Here is a 13,794-nt window from a genome sequence, read left to right as displayed (position 1 = left end):
GATTCATCCATAAAAAAGCAATAAAAGAAACAACTGATCAACTTGGTTAAAATGCTGTTTTCAATAGCTAGGTAACAGTTTGAAGTGTCTAGGTTGGTGTCCATCAAGCAGAGTTAAAAACAAAAGGAAACCTCCAGTACTGTAAATACCGTAATACAACACACAGAGAAAAATTTGAGGTTCACCAACAAGACACAATAATTACCAGGTCTAAGAACCCAAGGAACACGCTACAAACACCCCATCACGCAGTGAATCTGTGCAACAAAGCAAGAGAATCGAAGAAAGGGAGTGTAGAAATACATCTGATAAAGGGAAGTGGAAGGAGCTGGTTGGAGGAGAACCACGGAGTGAAACTGTAGATAGTGTAGAGAAACAGAGTGGTTGCCGTGAAACAGCTGTGTCAGCTTTCAGCATATTCAGTAGACAAAGTCAAACACATGCATTCCCTGTGATACACAAGTTTTGGACATAGAGTGACTGACCCGCAAACACACATGTTTGCAGCATAGCAAGGCAGCCAGACCCAAGTGTGTGACACCTTGCACACCAAGACTGAAATCTATTATTAAGCATTATCTTCATCCACTTCAGACTGCTGCAGCTTTGTTTTGGCAGCTCCAAAAGTACATCACATACAAAGGTGCATGGAGTAACGATTACACAGAAGAAACATCATGCAAACACAGATAGGCTGAACAATATAGCCATCCATCCATCCCAACCGGAATAAACACTCAGACTTGCCTTATAAACAAAGCGTGGATGGTATTGGATGAATGAAAGGGAGTCTTGTGAGAGCCAGCCCAGTAAACAGACCATGAGCTCCGCTCTAATTTTGGAAAGGCAGGGAAGGAGCTGAAATGACTGGTGTCAAAACTCCTACAAGTAGCCTGAGGGACGAGCAAGTCTGTATAGTAGAGATATGACCTGACATAAATACTGGTTAGAAAGAGGTAGCATTCTGTTACAATGATTTACATGATTAAAAACAAAGCACAAATAAAAATTTTTAGCATAAGGTACAAATTTATTGGAGCATCACAGCCAAAATATAAGGCACGAAGGCCAAAACCATGCAACAACAAGTGATATTTACATTGCATGACATCTGAACAGGTGTGGATAAACGCACTGCAGACACATGGCAGATGAAATAAAAACAGGCCATACTAAACTGAGAAAGGTTAGCTTTTTCTGGGTGAATAAATGTAAATGTGAAATATAAATGGGAAGCTATATGAGAACACAACAACAAGTTTCATCAGTCCTTAATAACACTATCAAGCATATGTGCTTAGGAAATTAGTTAAAAAAACACACACACGCAAAAAGGCAACCCCTTACTAGTACTGCCAATAGCTGGCCCGATCACTGATAAGCCACAGTCAGTAATCTCACTCACACACACACACACACATTAGACGGTAAACCATTAATCAAAGCAACAACTAACCACAGTCAGTGCAATGGCAGACAACTTTATCATACTTTCGCAGTGAGCCAGTGTTTCTGTGATGGTGATAAAATATTGAAAAAAATATACATAACAGTATCTGAATGAAATAGAATCCCTGAGTATTATGCCAAATTCCCTTTAAGAAATATAACATATTAACAATACTCAATTACATGTCTGCAAAAAGACATTACTCGATAAATACAAGATAAAAGGTGTCATATATTGACAGTGTTCTTGTCAATTCGGCCTCAGTCTAATCCATAAACCCAAGTATTTTCTTACAAATTTATCACATTTTAGATTTTGTCACGTCAGTTTTTGAGGACACCTAAAAACAAGCAGTCACACACCAAATTAAACACTGGTTCACAACACGGTGTATTCACCATATAGCATCAGAGCAAAAAAAATAAGGTGCATCCCCTGGACACATTGATTGTAGTATAGTTTTTGCCCTGAAAGCAGTCATACTTTTCTGGCTCATAACAGACAGAAGACATTACTCTTAATATCCTGCAAATACCCACACCTATTCAAATTTCCTAATTCTTCATGCCTTCATGCCTTGCAGGTTGAAAGGCAGTCTCTTTAGCATTAATGACACCCTTGAAGCCAAAGAATGTAAGAGCAGCTTAAGGAATGTGTGGGCTGCTACACTGACAGCAGAGCAGGTGGTTTTACCTGTTGGGCCTCCACAAGACAAAACAGAATCTTCTCTGTTGTAGCCGCCTTATTAAAGAGAAAGTATCTATACATTTAGATTACTGGTGGTTCTTTTATGTTGTTGTTCATTTTAGTCTTTGTGTGGGCCAGCAGAGGATCAGTACTTCTGACAGCACTTAGTCACAGCTGCAACTAATAAGTAATTAGGAATGATGACAGTTTATTTCCTTTTGCTGTGGCTGAAGCCACAAGGCTGCTAACTGCACACACCTGCAAGTGTGTCTGTAAAGGGAGTCTTTTGGGATGAGGGTCAGTATGAGTTTAAATTTATGAGATTAGCCTTGGTGGACTGAGCTTTCTTTTCCTCTTCATGTTAATAACGACTGGTGTGCATCGCTCCCTGCCAACTTCATGAATGTGCGTGTCTATGTATGTCTGCAATCCACTTGTTTCACATGTGCCAATTTACAGTGAACACGGCGGCCAGAATTTAGTAAAACAACCTCTGGAAATTCTTTTTCGCAAGATTACTTTAGTTATTCTATAGGCTGTTCAATGAGCATATTTGATCTCGGCATAAAGAAAAGAACAAGTTTTATTCTGCACTTAAAATACTACAAAAACCTCCAAATATATCATTACTTCAGGGTATGATCTACCATTTGAATAAAGTTTTAGTAATTTCTGCCAATATTATATCAGAAAAAAATATACTAAAAACACATTTTTAAAATAAAAGATTTTCTAAAAAAAAAAATTAAGTAGGCTTTCATCAAAGTATCCTAGACTGTACTGTTGCACTTATTGGCATACAGTATTTTGTAATATTATAGTAATATCATTCCATTGCATTTGAAACTATTTTATTTTTCATTTAACTAATCACATTATTAACTGAACTGTTGTGTGAAAAATGTCATGTCTAGTCTAAAGTCAGCATGGGTCCACACACACACAAAAACACACACAATAACACACCAACTAGACCTATTTAAGCTCTTTTATAGTCTTCAAGTTGCGTCATTTTCCCGTATGATTCAGACAGGAGGGCATGGCAGCTTGCAGTGTGCGTATGTTGGAGAGAGTGGGGGGGAATATTTTCTTTAATAGGTTGCTTCAAACTCTGGGGCATATATTAGGCTACAAGCCACGATCAGTGCAGCACTGAAACAAATCTGACTCAAGAGGACTCCAGCTCGCTCCAAAACCAAATAGCGTCTTAAACGCTACATGATACAGCACACAGCAGGAGTAAAAAAGGGAACAGGATAGAGAACCACAGAAAAACTGTAACGAGAAATAAACACAGTATGCCCGGGGGGGAATAACAAACGTAAAATGCTGGCGGTGGAGGAGAGCAAGAAAGGCAAACGATGACAGAAAGAAATGAGGCAGAGACAGTCTGTGAAGAGAATGAGACAGAGCACGTTTAAAGGCAAATTAAGACTTAACTACTACCAGGAATTTGATTTAAGAGCAATTTAGTAACCAAAACAAAACAAAAAAACAGGGAAAGCTATGCTGCATTAAACCCAGTCTGGATTAATTTAGCAGTGTACAAGTATGCAAATAAAACTTAGTTTGACCACCTAAAGTGAGGACAACATCAACATACAAAAACAAACAATACTAACAAAACTACAATATAGTACTACTAACTAGTATAGTAGTAGTAATACTACTAAGACTAATTTCTATTCTCTTTATGAGGTTCTGTCTTATTTTATTTGTCTTTAATTCTAAATGAATATACATGCAAGGCACTTGCATTAATGTTCTAGTTTGAACAAGAAATTTTAATACCTACAATAAGGCATTCATTTTTTAAAGCCTTGGTAATTACAAGCATTGACTTTAACATTACCTTGAGTGTGGATTTAAATTCATAGGGAGATTATTGAGTTCAGTCTTTATGTAACACTACTGTACATGCTGCACACACTACAGTATGTACAGTATGTACAGACAGCATTCCATACAGGGACAAACTCAGCATGGATCCAATCACCAAAAGCTTAATAAACAGAGATATGAAGCTAGGAACCACCATCAGATCAGTAAATCTTTATTTTCCTGCATTTTTCACACTGTTCCTGTGTTCCCTGATAATGCAAAGTGGATGTGGGCAGAACGCATTAAGTGAACGGGAGCAGGAAGTTGGACTGTTTCAATACTCATACGGCCCACACGCACACACAGCTGCTTTTGGGCATGACACCAGACTGACAAATGCAAGATGAGCACAGTGAGAAAACAGACAAGAGAGGGGAGGTGAGAAAGCAAAGAGATAAAGATATCAAATCTCTGATGTGAGATGCATCGTTTCACTCACACGACATGGTCGGCATCTCTGGAAAAGTCACAATATCTGAGGGTCTTTATGTTTTATAAATGCTTTTTATATAATGTTGGACACACTGGTACAAAATACATAAAAGCAGAATAAAGGCTGAGTCGAACTTTCTTCTTATTTAGTAGATTTACAGAGAGGATAAAGAATCGAGGTTTCAGGAAGCCAATTTTAGAACTTTCCAAGGCATTTATAATTCTACCGAGACCTGACTTAAAATCCAAATCCTGACATAAAGCTGTCAAATCCAGCCTGTCTACAGTTCATGATGAAACTATACAGAAACAGGATGAAAAGACAGATGAAAAGTTGTCGACAGATCTCTGCTGAGCTCTAACAGACTGCCACCCTTTAGTTATGTTTTTACCCATGTTTAAGACTTTCAGATTTTATGAAAAGCCAAGGAAAGATTGCTTGACATCTACATCCAGCTCCTTACAAGTCAACGTAGATCATAATATCAGACGCCAACAATCTTACCATGAGAAAGTGTGTGTGTAGGAGGTAGAGAGTGTTATAAGTATCATAGCTCTAAACCAAATTGTCCTTCGTCCTGTCCTGTCCTTGCCTTGGCCTGCTGTTCTTCTTTGACACTGGATCCATGCAGTGTGTGTGAGTGTGTGTGTGTGTGTGTGTGTGTGTCAAAATGACAGAAGTGAGAGAAAAACAGCCGTGCATGAAATATTTATGCCAATATTAATAAAGTATATTGACGCAGGACACATTTAGAGTGTATGTGCTTGCAGCCGGGTGTCCGGTCATCCACAACACTTTGATGACCAACTGTCACATAAACAGGAAGAAATGGGTGGAGCCTTTTGTGGGGGGCCTGTTGAGTTATAACCAATCCCCCTCAGAGGGCTCGTCTCTCCCTCTCTGCGCTACAGTAGAATTAGGAGAGAGAAAATGAGGAATGGAGGGGGGGAAAAAAGGTTCAGGAGGAGGGTTAGTGGCTGACTGAAAGCCCCTTACACTGGGCCTCAACTGACAGACAGAGAGAGAGTGAACAAGAATAAAATAGAAGCTGAATCTCATTTACGAGTGTTTTATGTTTCCTCCTCACTCTGGGACAATTCCCTGAAATATCCAGAAATGTTAACGCCCTCGTTTTGGAAAATATTATTAAATGATGAAAGTCACAAGATGACGTTATTTCCTTCCCATTTTTAAGTGCGTAGAAGCACGGGGGAACTGCTTGCTCTCTAACTAACAACATGTATCTTATTTGTCACACAAACAGAAATATAAAAGTCAATTTGTGGTTTCTCTCTAAATGATGACAGATGAGAGAACCAATGGTTAACCATCTAAACATCGATGATTCAAATCAGCAGTTGTGAAGCATTTTGTCAGTCAAATCGCTATGAAACTAAGTGACAGAAAGAGAGATGGCCGACGGAGGAGTTTAGTCTGGGGCAGCTGCTCTGCACGTGTGCTTCGACAGGGCGGAGGAGCGAATAAAATATTTCTCACAACTGTAACTAAGGTGTATATTTAAAAAAAAACAAACAAAACAAAAAAGACAACAATGTCTGAGTATTTATAAACTTAAATATCTATGGATAACCAAGCATGAACTGCAAGTCAACAACCCCCAGTAGCTGGGCACTCATGTTGTCTGTGAAGTGGTTTTTAAATCAGACCTTCGACACTGAAAACAGCTGCCTGCTGCTGCTGGAAATGGCCATAAAACCAAAACAATAAGCTGAAAGATGTAAAACCACTCCACAGAGCCGACAGGAACTGCAGAGTCAGGTAATAATTCTCTCAGAGTTCGTACAAGCGACCTCTGTCCTGCTACACGTAGTCATCCATTGTTAAAGGAATAATTCAACCCATATTCAAAAATATGTATTCTTCCTACCTGTAGTGCTATTTATCCATCAAGATTGTTTTGGTATGAGGTGCAGAGTTATGGAGACATCTCTGTGGAGATGTCTGCCTTCTCTGCAATTTAATTTAATTTAACTAGATGGCAATTTGTTTTTGTACCGGACCAAAAAGGAGGAAAGGAAGAAATCATGACCTGGTTACTCAAGGTAATCCACAGACCATGTTGTAAACAGCTGCATGTAGGAACTTCTTTTTTCTACCTAACCACAATGTATCACCGCAGGGAAGGAAGATTAACTTTACAGCTCAGCTGAGGAGGATGCCATTAATGTTTATGTCCTGTGCTGTGACAAGCACAGATCTCTCATCCATTAGTAGATGCACATTTCTGTCTGCACGGTGAAAAAGAAAATAGTTCCAACATGGAACTGCTCACAAAAAGTTCTGCTATAACCAATATCTCCAAAACTCTGCCCAAACAATCTAGATGGACAAACACCACAAGTATGAAAAAAATGTATACTTTTGGTTTTGAGGTGAACTATCCCTTTAATATACATGTATTGATTACTACATCTTTAATAATCATAATCACAGCACAAAAATGCGGACTTTGTATAATGCAAAAATCACAAATGACTTGACTGACTTCTCTTAGATAACCACAGAGCAGAGACATTTAACATAGACACATACACACACCTACAGACACACACACACACACACACACACACACACACACACATACATACTCTCTCTCTCTCTCTCTCCCAGGTTTCATGAATGGCTGCACTAATGAGCCAGTCGTGCTTTTAGTGTGGCAGTAAAACACGTTCAGGTTAACTCTTACATCGGTCTAATTAAAAGGCCTCAGTTTTAATCAATGGAAACCGAGTCTTACTCATCCATACACAAGGCAGTGATGGATATCAGACTTTTGGTTGCTTACCGAAATATCTTTAGCATGGAGCCTGATTCCAGTTAAACCAAGTCAAAGTCAATGACTAAGTAAAAACACATTTGAGTGAGACACAGACAGACTTTTTTTTTAACTTCTTGTTAAAGGCTTATGAAAAATCTAAAATATAAAACGGTGGGGTTTCTGACTGTTTTGGTCAGTAAACTCTCAAAATTTTTTTTCCATGACTAGTACATCATGTCACACAGCACAAGTTGTGTGAATAAAATCTGACCGGTTATTTTTGCCGACCTGGAAACGTGAATAATCTACTCTGACTTTAGTTTTCCTTTCAGAAATCACTTCTTTAGAACTTCATTTTATCCATCCATCATGCAAGCAAATAGTCTGAATCCACTGCTCATGGTCATGCTCATGAGAGTGCAAACCATAAAACGTGAGCAAAATAATGACCTCTAAAAGCATGATTCTCAAAAAGCATGTGCTGATGAAAAAACTGACAAACTGACACCCATCAATGAATCTTTTCAAAAAACATTTCGTTTGTGTGCTGCTTGCTTGGCCACTGTACATATAAAACTTACAAAGCAGGCATCTTATCCGTATTTACAGGTATAAGGAACTATCTTGTCTTCCTGTATAAGGTCTTAGCTGTTCCATGTATTATTTTAGAACTTGACATATATTACTGTCACCTGAACACCAGTCCAGATCTGCTGGCCGTGTTACCGCCGCAAACATAAACTGATGGTGATTTTTGACTCTTGTAAAGCATTTGAACTGTTCTCTGGCCACATTAAGCCCTCCATAGCTCTGCTTAAAGAAAAGTGGGTCTTATCTTAAGACAGCTTGACAGGTAAAATAGATGCTGATGAGCATTATATGAAGGGCCAACTGGTTTCAAAGCTGTGCCTGTAGGGAAACATGGCAATAATACTCAGTAGACTTAAAAGACAATTGAGTTTATATAGATTTGGCTGGATTGCCAATGGGAATGAGTCAGGACACAAGAAATCCATGTATTTCACTATTTCACTATTTCTGGGCACATCACAACACCAGAGCACCTACTAACTTTATGTTGTAGCTACACAATTACCTCTCATAAGGAATCCCTCTGTTCACATTAAGAATGGAAGAGCAGAGGAGAGACTGTGGCTCTGGGAATAAATGAATGATAATGAAAAAATGCATAATTGCTTAAACGTGAATGTCACAAAGCAGACAAATGTCTGACAAATGTTTTTCGTCTTTCTGTTTCTTCTTCATAAAACAGCGATTCCACTTCTGACGAGCTCATGAAAACATAACATTGTGCCACTACAAATATTTAATGTCTGGAACGTCTATCCGAGGGGAAACCTCAACCACACACGGAGTGACGTGTTTTGTTTCAAATTAGCAGAAGAGAAAATGATTAGTGTGAAGACCATGGTTTAAACAGACCAAGGGAATATTTAAGAGAAAAGATAACAGATTACTGGTCTGTTTCAATGACAGGAGACCTCAGAAGTGCAGAAATATCGCAGCAATCAGGAGAAACAATGGAGTCAAAAAGAAAGCATGTAAGAGTGACATTTTTGCTACTCTCACTCGACTTCAAATCTATCTCTACATGTTGACAGATGATGATATTCAGCTGATAATCACAGCTGATTGCAGGCATATTGTAATGGATCAGTGACGGCTAAGATGAACAAATACAAATGTGCTGCAGTCTGACAGTGTTGCAGCAGTGCCCAGCTTGACAGCCTGATTCTACAATGAGAGTGAAGATTAAAAGGTGAATGTGAAAGGCAGCAGTAACTGACTCAAGGGTCTCACAAGGAGGTTGACAAATTTCATGAATTAGCTAACAAGTTTGTTAGCTCTTCTCCTTGTTTCTTATGTCAGCCAGCATTGAATGTCACTTACAGTGGTTTATGGAAAACAAAAAATGTAACAATTACTGTTATTATTATTATAATATAAATGTGTCAGATTGATATTTAACCGACATTTATGTGAAAAGTGGTATCATTTCATTCTCAGCATCAGCAGATGCCCAACATGAAGAACTCTGATCAGGGTATCGCTACACATTACCAACCGTCTTAAACCATCCCTTGGCTCAGCCCAAGCCTCTGTCACTGACAAAGAATGGTGAGCAGGGGTCATCTAAATCTGACAGCAGCACAGATTAAATTGGAATCAGCACCCAAATATTTGGCTGAACTTTGAGAAACCCCCACCTACAGTGTTGATTCAGGACAAGGCCTAGCCAAATCAGCATCACAGCTTGAAAAATATCAATAAACCACAGACTGACATCAATACACACTCAAACAGTCACAAGCTGTTGTTGAGACTGCCCCTCCGCTCAAACCTAGCACATACTCACCACGACACTTGGCAATGCTGCTCTCTGCAGCAATCAACCACAACATCAGAACCAGTGACAGGTGAAGTGAATAACACTGATCATCTCGCTACAGTGCAGTAATATGCTGGGAAAGTGTACATCCTGGCATTCTCGTGCACTAAAAATACCCCTTTCTTATATCACCCCTTAAAGTGCACTTAATTCCCCACCTCATCAACTTATTTTAGCACTTACTCACAAGCTACTCACCATGCTTAAGGCCTCCTGAGTAGTCCTTACTTTCAACAGATGACAGACATGTAACCACACAAATTACTTTAAAAGCAAGTAAGATGTAGCACATTAAACTCCATGAACTGAACAAAGACACTGACGACATTTCACTCAAAGTGTGTTTGTGTGTACACTTGGAGCTTTTTGTGAAAATCCATGCGTACACATGAACACACACACACACACACACACACACACATTCCGTATTGCCTGGAATTAGCCTACATTTCAAAATACTGTGCTGCATCAGGCCCTCATGCATCTGTTATCATTTTACAACCTGCCTGTAACTCAGCAGAGTGCAAACGTCCTGAGTACAATGTGCTCCACTAAGCACCTCATTACTGAAAAAGACCCTCTGTATCCCACTGAGGTAATAGGTGGGTGGAAGGATCCGTCAGATGAGGGAATCAGCACAGCAAAGTGATTGTCCCTTCCACAACAAATCTCTCAACTCCCAGCTTTTTTCCAGACCCATAACACTGTGATAAACTGTACACTGACCGCATGGATTCTGTGTACGTTGTTATATCTCCAAGGTGGCATAATGTGCAGGTGACACTGAGAAACCTAAATCAATATTACTGAAGACGTGATACCATGCACATGAGGAATTACAACAGCAGCATGAGGTAAGTGGTCACTGAACCATGACACTGCAGCGTGACGCATAGTGTGTTAACTGACAACGTAACAGCAGCCCAATAAAATCACAATGTGCCAAAACAAGGTGAAAATGAGTAAACACACAAAGAGTGCAACAAAACCACAATGTCGCAAAATAACACAACATATTCTCTACTTTACAAATCTGCAAAAGGCGCATTATATTTCATCATATTCTGCAGATTCCATACTACAAAAACAGAGTCTGGAACAGTCACTGTAATTCCAGCTCAGTGTTACAAACACAGCAGTACAGCTAGTGTCTTTACATAAAAAAAAAAAAAACAGAAAATCTGAAAGTATGTGGGTAAAAGCAAAAACATCACATCCCACGTAAAATTTCTTTCAATGAAAAAGCAGTTTAATTTCTCTTCTCTCTCAGCCGGACTCTCAGCCTGAGCAGACACACTCACAGAAATCCCTCATGTCCATACTGAATAACACTTAGGCCTAAATAATTATCAGTTCTTGTTTATATTGTATCCCTAATGTGATAGTACACATTTAGGATACAATGTAGGATATAATAAAATAGAACTACTTTTTAAACATACTGTCTACTACTGTCTATGGTTTCTTAAAGTCTCAAAACAACATAATTTCTATTAAGTGACTGAAGTCAGCCCGGGTCCACACTACTCCACTCAGCTCCATGCTAATCTGTCCCTTTGTCTTCCCCGCCTGCAAAGACGAGCAGCCTCCTCATCACCAGACTGTCAACCTCCGGGACGAAAAGCATGCAACACCTCTTCTCCTCTAAAACCACATCACAACATCAATCCGCCAGTCTGCACACGAAGTGTAAAATAACACGCTTATTAGACGAAGTGTAATAACCTCCATTTCGTTTGATTTTCTTATGTTTGCATGGGATTTGCGCACTGACCCCGCTGCAGGCAGGCAGGCAGGCAGGCAGGCAGGCATACACATGTGGAATGTGGAGGGAAGCACCCGCCTTTAACAATAACACCATACACAAAACATAACCGGGACGTGGCTAGTGTAGAAGTTGTGCTGAAAAGCGAAATGAATATGCAATGTGAAATGCCAGGTGGCCACAACGCAAGTAAACGCGGTACAGGACGGAAACAAAGAGAGAAAGCTGCAAGATTTTTATTGCTCAAATGCAGCAGCTAGCTCATAACATTACATGCTAACTGACTGTTTAATCTCAAAGAACAAAATCAAGTTTCTAAATGTTCTCTTACCTGATGTGGCATAACGTTGTGAACCTTCAATATGTGCAGTAGCAGAGGGGGGCCCGAAATGTTGGAGCCAGGTCGCCAAATTTTCCGAGCCAGTGGAGTTGAAGACGGCTTTTTTTAACAATTTCCCCACGTTGAAAAACTTTTCCTCCGTATAAAACCAAACTGTCAACAAAGAAGAAAGGAGGAGTGATGAGGCAGGGCTATCTAACGGTCAGTGGGGGGGGGGGGGGATTGGGTAACATTAGAGATCCGATGACGTCCCGTTATTTCTTGCATGGACACTCTGTTACGCCAAACGTCATTCAATAAATCTGGCAATTCAACGGTTGCCTCGCTCAAGCGGAGGTAAACACCTCTGAGAGCAAGACTTTAACCGGCACACAAGTTGCACATGGTGCTGCACTTCATCCAAACAAAACTTTTTAAGTTTTACTGTTATTTCTAGTGCTAGCTACAACTGTTTTATTTGTTAGCAAAACGTTGACATGTTAAATTAGTTACTTAGTTAAAACCTATATCGAAGTGAGGATTGGACTCCAAACATTGCCAACACGCACGGCCATATTCAATTGCCTCATTTTTTAAAAAAGGATCTCTCCGTCCTCTTTCCCTACACGAGAGAACAGAACACTGACAACAGCTACAGAAAACGTATTAGCATTTACGAAAGAGAAATGTAATTTCACACACCGTGGACATTACTGTGTTACATTAGAGGAGCGACAGCGAAATCGCTTCTCTACAATGACAGTATGCACAGGCTGGCTGTTTGTGTCGGCGGCATGTCAAAATATTGCAGCCCGCTAGAGAGCATAACAACAGCTAACGCTACGTTAACAGCAACACATTGTGCTGGCTTGAAACGCGCGTGTGCCACTCGGCCTGAAAGCACTTCTCAGCAAAACGTAACCGAGAAAGAGCAAAAACTACAATGCTATGACGGTGCAGCAACACCTTTCACTACACGGGACACTCCCATAGGTACAGGAAAGAGTAAAATAACTTACATTAGTCCATGAGAAGAGAAACGTAAGCAGACACTCTGTTAGTCCAGTTTTTCAGATCTGTATTAACATAGATGGACTGCACCTCTCCATAGTCCCGCCCCCACGGTTTACCAGCAGGCATATCTATACATATATATAATCCCCCCTTCAATGTCCAATCACAGCTCTCCACTCTGGAATAGTGTCTGCTCTCATTGGTTGAGAAACTTATCAGTCTCGGGCGGAGTCTCCAGCTGTCTCTTTACCATATAGGGGTGTGTCGTGACGTAGGAGGCAGTCTGATAGGTAGTAAACAATTTCGTTAAAAGATAGTTGTTGATAAGAAATTAAAATAAATAATAAAATTTACAAACGTTAAGAACGCAGTTCAGAAGCTTGTGATGATCAGGAATGCCCACATTTATGAGACTGGAGTGATTGTGAGGAATTTAACAAAAATCGTCGTAATTTCTTTATACATTTTTATATGCAATTTTGTGTTTTAGCAATTAAATTCGCAAATTCTAAATGTTAAATGTACTCTGTAACTGCACAATTCTCGTTGTGAATTATTGATGATTTACCTATACATAATATATGAAAGGTCCAGCATCCTCTTATTTCTCTTTCTGATCTCTCTGCCCTGGAAACTGGTGGTAACAGATAGTGCACACATACCAAAAACATAAGAGATGAGTCAAAAATATTTTCATCATTAATCAAGTGATCTGTGCCCATACTATATATGTGGAGATACAGCACAGCTAATTTGTCTTCCTGGTGGAGGAAATCAGTGGGAATGATAGGGTCCTGAGGTGCTATACTGTGTCACCCATGGGAGGCTTTATTATAGCACTTCAGTCACCGCAATACCCACTCTGTAATTAGAAGTTGTTCTCTTCTTATATCCATCTCTTGTCATTTCTTTGGCTGGGTCATGTGTTGCACATTTTATCGAGGGCACACCAACTGGACTTTAGACCATATGGCTTTTACAAGGATCCAGTCTACAACCTTTAAGTGTGATGAGGTTTGCTGATTGTTGGCAACATTCCACTGAGTAATCCATAAC

The 13,794-nt window shown here is 39.7% G+C and overlaps 1 protein-coding gene across 1 annotated transcript in view; it reads right to left on the bottom strand.

Annotated features, from left to right (window-relative positions):
• Positions 1–12,877, bottom strand: part of LOC124062919 (vitamin D3 receptor A) — a 67,195-nt gene extending 54,318 nt beyond the window's left edge. The window contains exons 1-2 of the mRNA XM_046396017.1: positions 12,744–12,877; positions 11,737–11,898 (exon numbers count right to left, since the gene is read on the bottom strand). The gene's annotated coding sequence lies outside the window, so the exon portion shown is untranslated. The remainder of the gene's footprint in view (positions 1–11,736; positions 11,899–12,743) is intronic.
• Positions 12,878–13,794: the final 917 nt, after the last annotated feature.

The sequence above is a fragment of the Scatophagus argus genome, chromosome 8 (assembly GCF_020382885.2).
Source record: "Scatophagus argus isolate fScaArg1 chromosome 8, fScaArg1.pri, whole genome shotgun sequence".
Classification (NCBI taxonomy): Eukaryota; Metazoa; Chordata; class Actinopteri; family Scatophagidae; genus Scatophagus; species Scatophagus argus.
Note: the sequence above shows the minus strand (reverse complement) of the source record. Positions and strands in the feature narration are given on the sequence as shown.